At 42.3% G+C, this 16,353-nt stretch overlaps 1 pseudogene; it reads right to left on the reverse strand.

The window, feature by feature from the left end:
- Positions 1-13,858, reverse strand: part of LOC142430997 (U2 small nuclear ribonucleoprotein B'' pseudogene) — a 32,745-nt pseudogene extending 18,887 nt beyond the window's left edge.
- Positions 13,859-16,353: the final 2,495 nt, after the last annotated feature.

Consider the following 16,353-nt stretch of genomic DNA (forward strand, 5'->3'; position numbering starts at 1 on the left):
CATTTCTTCTTCATAGAATTTATCAACAGCTGAACATATGATGGTGCCTCCAATAGCTCATAGAGTGATGGAAGTAATAGATAAAAATGAAATTTCTCCACTAACTCTTTGACTCCCTCATTCATATGACTTCCTTTAACATGCCCCTAAGAAGTAAGCTGCATGAAATCAAGGATTTTATCTTAATCACTGCTAGCCCCTGAATAGTGTGAAAAATGATTAGTGCATACCACGATTTTGCTATAAAAGATCAGTTAATTGATTGGGTGAGTGGACAAGCGAATGGATACTAAACTATAGCCAGGCAACATCGCCAGCTGTGCTGTATTTACAATCAGAGTGTTGTGTTTTGCCCATGACTAAGTGAACAGGAGGGGAAAGTACATGGTTATCTTATCTCAGGCTCATATAAGGTTAAGTTCATACCTGCTTTGGATGATAGCTATAGATTCCTACACAGGTAGAAGAAATAATTTTAAGTAACCTTATAAGGCATGCAACTAAGATACAGCATGTGAGTTCAAAACATGTGGTTGTTTGATGAATCAATGGGTGTTTGTCGGAAGGGATGAGTGCTGTCCTGTCTTGGTCTCTTTGGTTATATAAGGTTATGTTCAAAATTTCCATCTCACTGTGTGCTGTGAACCTATATTTCTTCCTGGCTCACTCAGCCCCTCTCCCATTTAGGACTTCTTTCTACATGTCTGATTCTGTGCTCCAGAGTTAAAAGTCTAGAAGGTCAATCATAAGAAATTTATATTAAGCAGTTTCTTTATTTCTGGTCAGTGGAAGAGTACATTTAGCTGTAGGAAACCATGAGAACATTTTTAATCAACCCTATACTTAAGGGTTGGCATGTACACAAAGTCTACAGTGACAGTGTGAAGTCCAGAAGAACAATAATAAATGTCAAAAGGCATCCCAGTTCTGATACAATGGCAAAAGAAAAGAGTTGGGAGGGGGTTTGGTGAAATGTTCTTATTCCAGAAAGGATAGAAGAGCCTTTGAAGAACCATAGATTCCCTGGATGATGCAAACATTGAACTAAAAACTTGGAGGTTTGAGTCCTCCAAGTTGTTTATGAAGAAAGGTTAGCAATCCACTTGTGAAAAATTAGAGTAATTGACAATCCTATGGAGTTTCTCTCTCTCTCTCTCTCTCTCTCTCTCTTTCTCTGAATGTGTGTGTGTGTGTTATTGCCATAAGTCAGAATCAAGTTCACAGCAACTGGTTGGTTGGTTAACGCGGAATCATAGTTACAGCTTTACCGGGCGCAGTGATTAGTTGTTGCGTGACAATAATCCCCATGCTACAATGCATATTCCACAAGCAGGATTGTGAATTACCTTGGCAAATTAATTTTTCTGAGGCATAGCATAATAGCAGATTAAAAAGTACTCAAATCCATTGGCGGAGTCCATGAACTCACAACTGAGGCATTTTTGTACATGTCTTCCTGATTTTGTTTTCCTTGGTTGGATCCTTAATAAATACCCATGGAAATAACAGTGAAGAAATCAAGAGAGGTATTGCATTGGGAAAGGCTGATTCAAAAGCTCTGCTTAAAGCGTCAAATAGCAGAGATGCCACTACGACACGGTAACCCAGGCCGTCGTAGTCCAGTGGTCTCCGATGCACGTGAAAGCCGGGCGATGGTCAAGGAAGACGGCAGGAGAGCTGCTGCACTGGAATTCAGGTGCTGCTGAGGAATAAGAGAGACGCCATGGGCTGCCAGAACCCGGGACACATCTCCTCTGAAAGAAATACAGCTAGGAAATTCTTTAGAAGTGAGACTGTCACGACTTAGTCTCATCTACGTTGGACATGCTGTGGAGCAGGACCAAACCTCGGAACAATGACTCATTCTTGGTAAATGGGAGGAGCAGCACACAAAGAAATACGGTGAAGAAATGGACCGCCACCAGGGGCAACTCTAAGCTCAATACAGCGGAGACCCTAAGGATGGCGCAGGACTGGGGAGTTTCACTACGTGGCACATGCGCAGTACGGGTTGCAACTGCCTCCCAGGCACCTGACACAATGCCAGCCCTCTGATTGTAAGCTGCTTTGGTAGTTATTGGCAGGTCTACCATTCGCATCTTCATGGCCCTAAAGCTGCTATCAGAAGAAGCAGTGAGGAATTGTGCCGAATGGGAGTTTTTCAGTGCAAATTCACAAATGGGCATAGAGCATCAGTAGAGTAAGGCCTCTTGGCAGGTAAGCAGCGACAGGGGGGCTTGAAAGTTCCCTCCTTCTTTACTCCTTTAAGAACTATGAGATCATGTTCACTGAATCACCAGATGGAGGGTTTGTGCAGGCAAAATGGCTTTGCAGTTCCCTGGTAAATCGCCTCTGGCGTCTGAAAAACAGTAGCAAATGTGTGGAAGACTGAATTAGCTAGAACAGAAGTTTCACTTTTTCACTACAATAATTATCTGGGCCTGAGCTAAAAATCTGGACTCTTACAGCTAGAAAGAATGTGAAGAGACTGTCGACCAGGCCTGATTTCAGTCAGGTGGGCCATGAAAACATATGACATTTACAGTAGCGCGCGGTTCCCTCTGGACTTGTGGGAAATCCACTCCTGGGATACCTGGCAATCCATAGGAATGCATTACCATTGAAGTAGACTGAGGGTGGAATATCAAGCTTTGTTCCATATACATATTGTTATACCCTTGTTGAAAATCCCCAGCACCCTTGGGACATTAGGGAATGGTGGCCAATTTAAAGATGACAGCAGGATGTGAGAATCTTCTAGAGGACTTTCCCTTGGTGCCGACACCCCTTGGTTCCCACACTCCCCAAACTAGTGTTCAAACAAAGCTGAATTGCCCAATGGTCTCTCTCCTCCGCTGAGAGCTTCCTTACGTGACCCTCCATCATAAAATCATATGACTTCAAGGCTCTCAACTTGAGCATGAGGACGTCGCTAAGGAGTCTCTAGATACTGTTGGTCACACTCTTGACTTTCATGCAGGTCCGGGTTTGATTCCTGAAAATGTATAACAGGCACACAACTACCCTCCCTCGGTCTGGGAAGCTTGCGGCATGATGCTCTCATGTTAAACAGGCTTTATCCAGCTTCCAGAGAAAGATAACAAGGATAAATAAAATCCAAATCAATGGACCCAAACTGTGTGACCTACGGCCTATCATGGAGAGGGCAGCACACAACTGGGACGCTTTCTGTTCTGTGTGCCTGGGATTGCCAGGAATTAGCGAATGATCCATCCGCAGCTATCAGTAGCAATAATACTCAGGAACTGATTACCTTGGAAATAGACCCTCTCCTTTTCTCCCACAGATTGGTACACATGGGGACACTGCCTATCGCGTCTGCTAAGAAAAGAGTTTTCACCCTTGCTCGTGAGGTGGAAAGGAGAATCAATCACGGAGTGGGGATGGGAAGAGTTGCGTTCGGCTATTTTTAAATCTTACCTTTTCAACAGCTCGAACTGAAATCACGGCATTGAGTCAAAACCACAGAAGCACCCACCCTAAATTACCAAGCTTTGCATGGGTTTTCTTGCTTGAAACAATAACTTGCACTTTGTGGGGGGTGGAGGTGCAGGGAGAAAAAAAACTGGAGGGAATTATGGGGCATATGCAATTTAATTCTTTCACATTTTTTTTTCTGGCAAGAGAAAGATTCAGGTATTTTGATAATTTCATAAACCATTGACTTTTTGAAGAGGATATGAAGAAACATATGCCAATTGATTTAGAAGCTGGGCATGACTGCGAGATAGATATTAGTCCCTTTTACCAAAATGTAGTTTATGAGGCTTTTAATAGAGACTAAATTGGTGGAAACCAGGTTTTACCTTATTATGGATTTGCTAGTTTGCACATTTATTTCTCCAATGTAAGACTGTACTGTTGGGGGCCTAATCGGAACCTTTCACCATATAGATCACCTGATTCCATTTTAGAAATCAGAAATATCGATGCAAAAATTGAAAATAATGAATTGCTCCCTTTAGGACAGGCTCTTTCTGCTGTCTCTGTGACGGGCGGGCCCTGGGAAACCAGGTGCATCGCTTGGAGTCACTCTGAGCTCCGAGGTTCTACACAGTGCTCCGCTCCCCTCCTAGGCCATTCCTCATTTGACAGCATTCTACCCAATTCAGCAAGCACGACTAAATGCGGCTCAGTGTGAGAAAACCTCTTTGCTAGTGGATCTTTAGTAGTATGTGGCAAAATAAAGCCAATTAAGAGGTGACATAAAGCATCGATAGGCTGAGTTGCTAGCCAGAGATTTGAGTTCACCCAGAGGGTCCTCAGATAAAGAAAGTATGGTGATCTCTTCTGCACAAGTAGGCCCTGAGGCACTGTGGGGCAGAACTGTGAAGTGCAGCAGAGAGGAGCACCTGGACTCAAAGTCCACGTGAAGTTGACTTCAGAGACAACGCAGAGTTGAAAGAGTCGTCAGGAAGGGCAGACGCAGTGTCCACTCCTCGCTGGGGAGGTTGATAAACGAATGGGGGAACAAAAGACAGAGAAAGCAACAGGAGGCTAGTTGGCGTTCCTGGGCATCCCTGTGGCGTACCCAGGAAGCTAGAGAGAAGTGAGCAAAGGGTGGTCCAGGAGGGAAGGAGCAAACACAGAGGTAAGCTGAGCACAAACTTATCATCTTAAATCTTGTTTTCAACTTAAAACTAGTCAAGGGTTTTGAGCGTCAAACTGACACTTTGTGTTGCCAGTGCCGGAGAGACAGAAGATTCGCAAGGAAACTGGATAGACTGCCAACTCGTCCCCAGTAAGGACAGAGACATGTGTACCTGTAGCCCTCCAACCCGCGCCCGCACCTTCATTGGGTACCCTTGTGAAAGAGCAGGACGCTGGAGGACACAGCTTCCCTGGCTCCAGCTGCAGGCTTCCCACTCCTTCCGGTGGTGGCCATGGGGGGGGGGGGGGGGGCTGGCGGGCTGGCGGTTCCTGAACATATAGCGCCATCAGGACCCTCAGATTCCCTACGGAGGAATGTGGCCTTGGCCTGCTGGCTAATTGCTACTATTCCTTTTGGATCGTTCACATTCTTGGTTTTTAAAAAAGAGGAGAAAATCAGGCAGGGCCTGGTGAGAAATACATGGGGATCTCACTGCTCTTCAGCCCAGCGCAGCAAAGGAAGGGAGGAGACTCGTTGGCCTGGCTGCTGCTACTTCTCCACCAAGGCTCCAAAGCCTAGTCTGGGGCCCATGGTTCCCCAAAGATCCTGCAGCAAGGGTTGCAGACAGGAAATGGCTGCAGGACGCAGAGGCTGAGGCTGGGACCCAGACCTGGAGGGGAAAACAAACAAACAAACAAACAAACAAACAAACAATCAAACAACCACCCAACTCCTTTGCCCTTGCCCCTTTCTCCCCTTTAAGTAAGGGGCCCCTTACTTTCTTTCCATTCCGTCCAACCACTATTCCGGCTGGGAGGAACCAGAAGGCCCCATTAAGCAAAGGGAACCAGAGGGGTGGGTCCTGGAGATGGGGAGGTGGGGATAATGGCCACCATTCCACAGAGAATGGGAGAAGTGACAGGGGCAAACGAAAAGCCAGGCCCAGGCTTTCCTTGGGAGATAACTTACGGGGGCTTTTCCTAATTTGCAGTGTTTTGCAGGGGCTGGTGGAAGGTTAGGCAGAATGAGGAGCAGAGGGAAGCCAGTGCACACTGCTCCCGAAGCCCAGGGAATAAGGGGTCCGAAGCAATGCCACTTTTGTTCCGTTCCTGTGGATGCAAGCTGAATAATAAAAGCCCTTTATAATGCAGAAGTCAACCCAGAGCAATGAATACCGAACAAAGGTACTTTGGAATATGCCATCCTAATATTCCGTCTGCACAATTTAGTGTTCTTAAGTGTGTTTTATGTTTAATGAAAGAAACAATGAGTTTCAGTGGAGGGAAAAAATAGATCTTTAAAGATAATCAAAGCCTTGACTACTTACCTTAGGTAGCGGAGGGAAAGCTACTACACTCCTTATTTTTTAACACTCCAGATATGTAATTTAATGCAGGTAATGACAGTCTCAAACATGGGGCTTTAATCGAAATTGTTCAAGCTCAGAACTGTGACAGGAACTCACAAGCCCCCAACAGCGCTGTCCATTTTCTCAGGTTCTCTAAGGAAAAAGAAAAGGAGAAAAAGGTGGGGGGTGGGTGGGGGGAGAAAGAAAGAAAGGGGAAAAAAACCCTCTTGAACTTATGTTGCTATTGATGTGTAATATACAATAAAAAAACAGTTAAATTTCAATTACCCACAGGTAATTATAATTTTATTGTTTGACTGTACTACAGGGATTTTTGTAATTCCCAAGACTAATAATTTTCTATAATTTTACAGGTTGTCAAATAAACTATTAAAGATTATCTTTGAAAAGGCGTCTGCAATTGTAAGGACATATCATACTGTTCATGTGCGGTATTAGCAATTAGAGATCCCGGGATGGTGAAATATCTGTGCTGGGAGTTCACCACCAGGTAGCACATTTCCTCACAGCCGCCTCTAATCTCCCACGGAAGCTTTCAAACTTCTCAGGCATTCTCTTCACTGTTACAGGAAGCATGCTCCCATTTTACTAATATTCCCCCAGCGATTGCAAAGGCACTGCCAAGATAATCTCAACCTCCTGGTGGGGAGAAGTTAGACTATAAGAAAGATGGGCCCACCTATTGTTCAGGAGCACTCTCAGGACCAAATACCAAGTGAGAGGAAAGGTTTTGCAGAGTGTGGAGGGGAAGAGCCACCTGAAAGACCCAGACAAGAGTCAAAATGCCTTTCAGGAGTCCCACCAGGGTGCAGGATTGATAGTGCTATGTCTGGGATGAGGGGAGAGGTGGTGGAAGGCTCCAGTGGTGGAGAGTTATCAGAGCCATGTTTAGTGAAATGACACCAGGCAAAAGCAACCGGGTGGTAGAGGAGAGGCAAGATTTATTGGAATGGAAGGATTTAGAAAACAGATGCTGCGTGGTCTGATTGAAATGTTGAGTAGATAATTGTCTGAAAGGGATCGAAAGGCAGGATGGGTGTTGTCTGCTGAGTTACGCTCAGAGCCATCTTATCAAGTCTTGCCTGGGCCTAATAAATAAGACATTGCTTTGCAAACATTCTTTCATCCATCTGGTCCACCAACCTGGCAACACGGAAGGACAGGCATCCTGGTACTCATTTGGTGTTCCATGCAGGTAGCCCTGGGAGAAATGTTCAGTTTCCTTAGAAAAGTCTAAAATTTAGAGGTAAAAATGATTTCTTTTTTAGCCTTGGAAAATTCCCAAGTTCCCTTATTTCTTGAATTTCTATAACAGAAGAGTGAACCCGTCAGTCTGTAACCAGAACTAAGTATAGCTATGACAAGGGTCAGAAGTATGCTAGCTCTTTCTCAATGTGAGTCAAGTGATTGGAGACCTTGAATAAGAATCCCACTTGGTGAGAGAGGATGACCCCACTGACGGCGGGACAAAGTGCTACATGAGCATGGGAAGGGGGAACTGAGGCAGGAAGGAGGAGGCCATGGAAGAGCAAGCAGGGTCAACCAGAGGCTCTTGGGGACTTCCAAGGCCAATGTTGTCACTGTTTTGACTCCTTTGACTTGATAAGAGGAATTGCTCACTGCTGGATTATCAGTTGGAAAAACAAAGGGGTGGGGTGTTAAAACAACCAAATGAAGAAATAGAATAATAATCACATCAGCCAAATATTTATATTTATACAATCATTTTAAAATCCCTCAAGACTTTCAAAAATCCCATTACGTGGCGCTATATATTGGTGAGTCCATATGGGATAGTGTCAAAGTAAGGGCCAAGAATAGGATCCTTTGACTTTCAAGCCAGTTTCTTTCCACAATGTTCTGCTCTGTTCGGAGCTTTCCGTTCCTGCTTTAAAAGAAACCCTGTCGTGCACAGAAGAGACATTCCACAAGCAATCAGGTATGTTATGAATCAAATGAACTAGGTCAAAAACAGCCACAATCCTGGTGTTCAAACAAAGTCAGTATTTTCACCAATGCACAGTCATCGCATGCACTTGACTTTATTGCGATGTGTTCCCCTTACTGGCTGCTACAAAGCTAGCACTTGTCCCTGCCTGTGGAGGTTCTGGGGGCTTAAACTGTACAATCCTTAAGTAACTGCTCCTTGCTGCTGTGTGCCTTCCTCTTCAGGATGTCATTTTGATAACAGCGCTGTGCCCTGAGCTCAAGGCAATGCCAAGGCCAATTATTTCATTCAAGGCCCCTAATTAAGACAGCTTTTTTGAGGTCCGGAGAGCACATTAGTTTAAGAAGAAGAAGATCAAAGCTGTACCTTAAATTTCCTGAGTCATAGCAAGGCTATTTTAACCTGGGTCAGGTTGAAAAGGAGAAAAATGGTTGGCTTATTTTTGGAGTTTCCTTCACCCACCCTAAACGTCCTTTGGGGTTCAATAGTAATGAAGCATGTCTAGTGACAGAGACGACCTAACTTCCCAGCACATTGCACATTGTTACTCTTTTGCTTTCTTTCTTCTTCTTTTTTTTTTTTTTTTTCAGTTCTATCAAGTGATTCATCGCTAGCAAAAAAAGTCATCAGTTTGAGCCCACTTACCACCCCTGAGCAGGGCTGAAATGATCCAGGTCTGTTAGATCACCGGCCTTGGTGGCACAGTGGGTTCCATGTCAGACTGTTCACAATGGCATTAGCAGTTCAAAACCACCAACTGTTCCATGGGACAAAGATGAGGCTTTCTACTCCAGTAGAGAGTTACAGGCTCAGAAACCCACAGGCACTGTTTCATCTGTCCCACAGGGTTCCTGTGAGTTGGACTGGATCACAGTTGGTGTTTTGGTTCCTGGATTATAGTATAAGTGTGATTTCATTGTCAGAAGGACACTGAGTAATTTTGCTCGCTCTCTCTGAAAAAGAGGGGAGTAGGCCACCAAATAAGTCAGGGAGCACATGCTGTATACCTAACCAGCTTCACATACTGATCTTACCAGTCTGCTGTCGGTAGCAGGCTTACCCCACACCCATCTGCTTATTCCACTGGAATTCCCTTGGTTTGGAAGTAAGTAGTTTCCAACATGGGAGAAAGGTAAGGCTTTCTACTCCCATAAAGAGTTACAGTCTTGAGTAGAGACCCAATGTCCATCTGCTACCTTAATACCAAACTTATAAATATATGTACGTAGATCTATTTCCCCATCATCATATATAATTTACATATGTACATGCCTGTATTTAGACCTCTATACATGCCCTTTACCTCCTATTTCTTTTCTCTATTTCCTTTTACTTTCCTCTTGTCCCACTACATACTGCTTTCCTCTAGTTCTTTAATGCTTCCTCCCCCCAACTGTCATGATCCCAATTCTACCTTACAAATCTGGGTAGATCAGAGCATGTAAACAGGTACAGATAAGAGCTGGAAACACAGGGAATCCAGGAAATATAAACCCCTCAGGACCAATATTGAGAGTAGCCACACTAGGAGGAGAAGGGGAAGCTGGGTGGAGAAAGGGTGAACCGATCACAATGACCTACTTATAACCCCCTCCCAGGAGGATGGACAACAGAAAAGTGGGTGAAAGGTGACATCAGTCAGTGTAAGACATGAAAAAATAATAATAATTTATAAATTATCAAGGGTTTATGACGGAAGGAGGTCAAGGAAGGGATGGAAAAAATGAGCTGCTACCAAGGGCTCAAGTAGAATGAAAAGGTTTTGAAAATAGTGATGGAAAAAATGTACAAATGTGCTTGACACAATGGATGGATGGAGGGATGGCTGGATGGATGGATTGTGATAAGAGTTGTATGAGCTCCCAATAAAATGATTTTTTAAAGTGATTTAACTATGGAAGTATATGATATATGAACATTATATCAAGAACTCTACTAAAAAGAAACCAAAGTTTACTAATGGTTACCATGGGTGAAGGAGGAAGAGTTTTAGCTCTGAGGGCATTGAGTTTATTTTACTTGTGGTAGAATAATTTGGAAACAGATATCAATAATGGTTGAACAACATGCAGAGTCTAATCAATGGCATTGAATTATACATGTATAAGTTGTTGAATTAGAGAGTGTTTTGTTGTGTATATTTTTGCCACAATTAAAAAAAATAACTACAAGAATGACAATGAGTACAAGGAAGAAGAAAATGTTCTAAGATCTATTATGGTAATGATTGTACAACTCCTCTTGATATGATTAACTATCATATTGTATGATATGTGGATGAAGTGTCAATATAACTGTTAATAAATAAATAACAACAACACCCCCCCAAAAAATAAGAGTTACAGTCTTGGAAACACACATGAGCAGTTTTACCCCGTCCCAAAGGTGGCTGGTGGTTTGGTTTCTGGAGAAGCGAGATGCTAGGGGTTCCAGTCTAAAGAAAGACCTGAGGATCAATTTCTGAAAGTCAAATATTAAAAAACCTTATGGGTCACAGTTCTGTCCGAAACACGTGAAATACATATGCATCAGAGTCAACTCCACAGCATCTGGAATGAGATTTTAGCTGCTGTCCAGCCAGCCTTGACTCTTGGCAACCTGGTCTACAACAGTTTTGCTTGGCAACCTTGTCCTATGCCATCGCAATGGCTGGTGGCAGAGGAGACCTTCTGACCAATAAGGCTGCCTGACTCTCAGAAACAATCTCTGAGCGGCAATGTCTCTTGGTGTGACTCTCATCCAGCGTGTGGCTCCCACTGCCATCGAGCTGGTGCCGACCAATATCTACATAAGGTTTCAAGAGTGAAAACTTTATAAGAACGTTCTCATCATCTCCCACTTAGTGGGTTTGAACCAGTCTACCAGCCCGTCAGAGCCAAGGAAACTCGTTAGTGTGTGTTGATTCAACTCTCAACTCACTGCCAACAAATTCATTCCAACTCAGCCTCCCCAATACCCAATGGAAGGACTCTGAGGTGCCTTTCACATGGCCACTCGGAGGGTCCCCAGGGCAATGGAGCTCTGTTGCCCATCACGGTAACCCCCTCATTCACACTTCCTTTCTTGGGTCTTCTTTTCCTGACTCACTTTCTGTGCTTCCTCATTTGAGCTTCCTGGGTCACCTCCTAAACAAACTCTTTGTGCCAAGGCTCTGTCTCAGGTCAGCTTTCAGTAGAACCTCAACGAAGATGATATTTCAATGAATTGAATAGTTACAAACTACTAGAATGATTGGTCAGGACTGGGATGGTCCTAGCATGCATAGCACAGAAGGAAAACTTGTCATTATTATATAAGATGACATAACCTGTATAAGATAATTGCTTTAAAAATTGGGGCGGGTGGTGGGGTGAGGTGGGAAACATCTGTATGGAGACTGAGAAAATGAACAGTGCCCAAACGTAAGAGCACTGGGGCCGGGCACGTGCAGACTCAGATGAAGGATGCATTTTGAATCTTTGCAGCCCATCAAAATGGAGGGAGTCAATTTGTGAAAACATACACCTTTTTCTTCAGAAATTTAAAAAGCAAAATCTCCCAAATCCATACAAATACCTGTCACCGATGTGGCCCACACACATTCGTGTAATATGACAGTCATGAGGTTACATATGGTCTTGCTATTCATCAGGTTGAATAGCATTTTTAGAGATCTCTTCAGAAGAAGGAGGAGGGGGGAAATTGACTTTACAAAGCTGTAGTTTGGGAGTGGAAGAAGGCTTTAATCCCCCAACACTGTAGGGATATTGTTTGACACCCACATAAAACCTAAGAATGCCTCAAATCAGACAGCTTTATTTACTTATTTTTACTTTCACATTGAGAACCTCCTAAGAGCCCAGGAATGCCTAGGATCAGATGAACTGTCTATTATCTGAAAGCTACTGGTGGTGCTGCAGGGAAGAGGACAAGGATTCCCAACCTCAGACGGGAGAGCAGGCTGGGTGGGAGGAAATAGCTGAAATATTTGGAAGATAGACCCTCCCAGCTTGTGCATTCAAGTGTTCGCCACTTCTGCCCTACTTTCAAAGCTGCAAAGCAATGAGGTGGTCAAATTAATGAAGTATTGTAATCAGAAATGGAAAAATTACAGTGTGCCTAAGAGTGAAGAGTGGGATACAGTTTTGTTCTCGCGAGAGGCACACTAGCAAAGAAGCACTTTGATGTAAGAGGCTGGCTGGAGGGGCTATTCAGCTTTAGTGTTACCAAAAAAAAAAAATCAGAATGGATTAGCATGATTTTGTTATCATCACAGATAGGATAATGCACAAGAAAATAGACATTACCAGGTTGTAATTCAATAGAGAGTTTTAGATACTCGTAAGCTGGAATTGCAGGCCCCCGTCAGGGTGCATTTTAGCAGAACCTCCTGTGGATTGAATTGCTTCTCCCATAATGGCCAGCAGCCCTCCTCTTTATAGGAAGGATGCCAGTCCACCCAACACAACTTAAAATTAAATGGAAATTCATTACAAGGGGACACAAAGGACCTGACGGAACTACCAAATGACAGTCACTGGCGTTCAGGGACGCATCTACTCTAATTGCTAGCTAACACAATGTCAAACCATGGAGTTCGCGTCCATTCAAAACATGTAGGTTTAACTCTGGCATCAGGATTTTTAAACCTGAGAATGAGAGCAGAGGGCCTTGGATCACAAGAGGCAGCTGTAAATTGTCCACTTACCTCAATCCATCAGCATCTCAGGTTCCCTATAACAGCACACCCCCCTGGTCTTTAGGAGATTTGATGCTGTCATATTCTGTGTCCCAGCACACTCTGACATCTGTAGAAGGCATCCTGGCTTCGGTCTCTGTGTGTCAATGAGTGGGTCATAGTGACAGATGATCTCTTCTCCTCCTTGTGGCTCTTGATTTCTCTGGGATTTTCTTTTGATGATATTTAAGGATACTAATTCCACCAAAGATAATTAGGGCGCAAAGAAGTTTGCTTTAGTCTCGGTGCCTTCGGGATATACAGATTTCACATCTCAAGGAAAAAGGAGCTTCCCTGAAGGAGAGAATAAGGAAAATTCTGTTTTAAAAGAGAAATTAATGCAGCTGAGGTTTGGAGTCATTGGCAGAAGGAAAACGTTTCCTGATGACCCATCTGATGATAGGATGACATCATCCCTTTAGCTCCTCCTCCTCAGGACCAGTCAGCCAATGAATCAGGTGGTTGTTTGTAAAAAGAAACTCATATGTCCATCATCCGGTCATTCAAATAGATAATCCTATTGTGTCCCATTGGAACAGCAATATCGAAATATTGTTTCCCATTTAACAAGTGTCACCATGGCATCCAACCATCTCTTTGAAGATCTTCCTCAGTTTTATTTCCTCTCAACTTTACCAATAATGATGTCTTTTCTTTTTTACGGACTGATCTCTCTTGCTAGCATGCCCAAAGTACCGAAGATTAGGTCCTAAGGAGCATTCTGACTGTGCTTCTTCCAAAACAAATGTGTGTTCTCCTCGAACTCGGGTCCTTTCAATATTCTTTGCCAGCACTAGAATGCAAATGCATCAGTTCTTGTTCAGTCTTCTTCCTTCGCTGTCCAACAGCCACATGCTTCTGACGTAAGGGAAAGTAGCACTGCATGGTTCAGGCATGCCTTTGTCCTCAGAAGGTCATCCTTGTTCTTCCAGCTTTAAAGTGGGCTGTACAGCTGATTGCACTGACTGCTGCTTCCCGAGCCCTGCGTGCACTCCCATGCAAGATGATATTCTTGAAGACATCGGCCTTGTCTCCGTTTCTCATGATGACATCTACTGGTCCAGTTGTGTGGCTTTGGGTTTTCTTTACATCGACTTGCAATCCATATAGAAAGTCGCAGTTCTTCATCTTCATCAGCACATACTTCAAGTCCTTTTCGATCTCGACACACAAGGTGGTGTCCTCTGCATGTGCCAGGTTGTTACTAAACATTCCTCTGATCCTAAGGCCAAGATTTTCTTCAGATCTTCATTTCTTGACTTGTTTACCCAGCACACAGATGTACACCTTTCCTGACATTAAACCTCATAATAGTCTCTTGTTCTGTTCCAATGACTACCTCTGGGTCATTTACAGATTTAACCACAAACACAGTGAAGTGCTCTGGAATTTTCAGCCTTCTCAATACTATCCCTACTTGGTTATGATCCACACAGTTGAATGAACCACTTGGAGAGTAAGACAGAAAATATAATAATACAACAATCCAGCTAGCTTGCACAAACATTTCTGATTAAAGTCCAGTGTGTCCCTAGTGGTGTATCACATGGCCTGTGGTGTGGCTGGCAGTTTGGAAGCTTTTACTATAGAACCAAACACAATGAAGATATCATTGCCATGCATTGTTTTAGTGAAGGAATAAATCACCACTCTTCCACAGTATTCCATCGCTAGTAATATCAACCTTAGAGTACTAACTCCTTAATATACCATATATACTTATGTATAAGCCGAATTTTTCAGCACATTTCCCCCCAGCACATTTTAAAGGCAGTTTCTGTAGTAAAATTAGGTGCCTCGGCTCATATTCGGGTGGGCTTATACTCAAGTATATATGGTAGCTATTGGGTCTATGCTAATTATGTGCAGAGGTCCCAAGACTATATGATGTACACAATAGGCTATCAATAGTCGCAGAATTTAAATTATGTTTATTTTTAACTTGTTTGAAAAATATGCCATTTAAATATCAGATATTTTGCTGCTAGTACTTTAATCAAGCTAAGATTTTACAGTCACATTTAGCCTTTGGTAATGAATGTCTTGTGTCAAACTGAAGAAGCTGTAAAGTACTTGGAGGCATTGTTCAAGTTTTTACTGTTACAGAATTCATATACCAGATAAACAAATTCTACCCAACAGACCAGATCTGATGATGTTTGACAAACTTACTGATATTGAGACTTCTCTAAGTACACACAGATAATACCAATGAGTTCCAATGCGAATGTGGGTCTCAGAGAAGATGAAATTAATATGTAGAGGGAGAGACTTCAGAGCAAAGTCAATTATCTTTTCAGTGACTGGGTACTTTGCATATACAAATTAAATATTATAAGTAACTGAGAATTAATTTTATACTGGAATCAATTCTGAATATGGCATTCTCACACACCTGTTATATTAGTGAGACATTTTCTTAACAAAAAGTAAATGAAATTGGTGATTTCTCTAGCTATATAGTTCATAAAAAACCAAGTCATATGGAAAAAAGTAGAAACTGTGGAAGAGGAGAGGAGAAAAAAGCAATTGCTTTTAAAAAAATTTAGGCTATATACTTGTGTATTGGGCAAAACACTTAAAAATAACTACTGTTTCCTTTTATATAATATTTGATACTTAAGTATGATGGTATATAAAGTATAATCAAGTTATAAATCATGACAATGAAGTAAATATTCATAAGTTCATTATTATACTTAAGAAAACAAATGTTAACAATTTCGTTGGTTCTATATGATGGCTTTTCATCCTATTTCTTAGTATTCCACAATCTTGCATCTGTATTTGTTACATTCTTTATATTCATATACTTGTGTGTGTGTATATTGATGATAATTATTGAAATATAAGTGATGTATACCATATATATAGGTCTCATATATGTATGTGTATATGAATTATGTACATGCATACACGTGCACACACACGCATTGGTGGCCCAGTGGATTAAGTGTGGGGCTACTCGCCTGAATGTCAGCAATTCAAACCTGCCAGCTATTCTGAAGAAGGCTGTGCCTTTCTAGTTCCGTCAAGAGTGATCGTCTCAGAAACCCACAGTGCAGTTTTTCTCCGTCCTTTAGCGTCACGATAATCGGATTCACTTTGATAGCTGTGAATTTTGACTTGAGTTCTGGTAGCACTGTCAGGCAAGCATTGGACTGTTAACCAGAGAGTTGTTCATGCAAACCCACCAGTCCTTCTGTGAGAGATGAGGCCATCTCTCATACATCTCCACAGAGGTGTGCAGTCTCAGAAACCCTAAATAGGCTGCTGGGAATCAGAATGAAGTTGATGGTAGTGGGTTTGGTCTTGGTTTACATATATATATATATATATATATATATATATATATATATATATATATATATAGAGAGAGAGAGAGAGAGAGAGAGATGATATAGATATAGATATAGTTATATACAGTTATATGATATATGCATTTGAAAATATAGTCTTAACACATATGTATATCCCCAAGCAGTATACTATTAACTAATTATCATGTTTAAGCTTCAAAAATATAGCTGTGTTAAATGCAGTATTTTTTACATGATTTTTATGCTGTTTTAAGATTCATCCTTTTGCTTATATAGCTGTTTTTAGTCATCTTTACCACACAGATGATTTATATCTTGCCCTATTGAAGTTCATCAACATGTTTGCTCTTCAAATAAACACTTCTCTGAACATTCCTGTACACTGAT

The sequence above is a fragment of the Tenrec ecaudatus genome, chromosome 17 (assembly GCF_050624435.1).
Source record: "Tenrec ecaudatus isolate mTenEca1 chromosome 17, mTenEca1.hap1, whole genome shotgun sequence".
NCBI lineage: Eukaryota > Metazoa > Chordata > Mammalia > Afrosoricida > Tenrecidae > Tenrec > Tenrec ecaudatus.